The sequence below is a fragment of the Bacillus rossius genome, chromosome 11 (genome assembly GCF_032445375.1).
Source record: "Bacillus rossius redtenbacheri isolate Brsri chromosome 11, Brsri_v3, whole genome shotgun sequence".
Taxonomy (NCBI): domain Eukaryota; kingdom Metazoa; phylum Arthropoda; class Insecta; order Phasmatodea; family Bacillidae; genus Bacillus; species Bacillus rossius.
Genome location: NC_086338.1, coordinates 52,156,724 through 52,157,004, shown reverse-complemented (window position 1 = coordinate 52,157,004; position 281 = coordinate 52,156,724).

Here is a 281-nt window from a genome sequence, read left to right as displayed (position 1 = left end):
AAGCAAATTAGATAACTGTGATTTATATCATAACGATTTTAATGAGTATTTTCAACTGAATAAATATTAAACTATAATAAAGTAAAGTTCTAATTGTGTTTTCATGAAACATATAAGGCATATATCACATATAGTTTTATGCTACTGCCATGAAATAAAGAAATTAATATCCTAATTTATATTTAAATTCTTTAGTTTCCTGTTGATTGATAGGGTCATAATGGAGTAAAGTTGCTATTTAATATCTTGCTTTCGATTCTATCGTAAGTTTCCATTTTCGA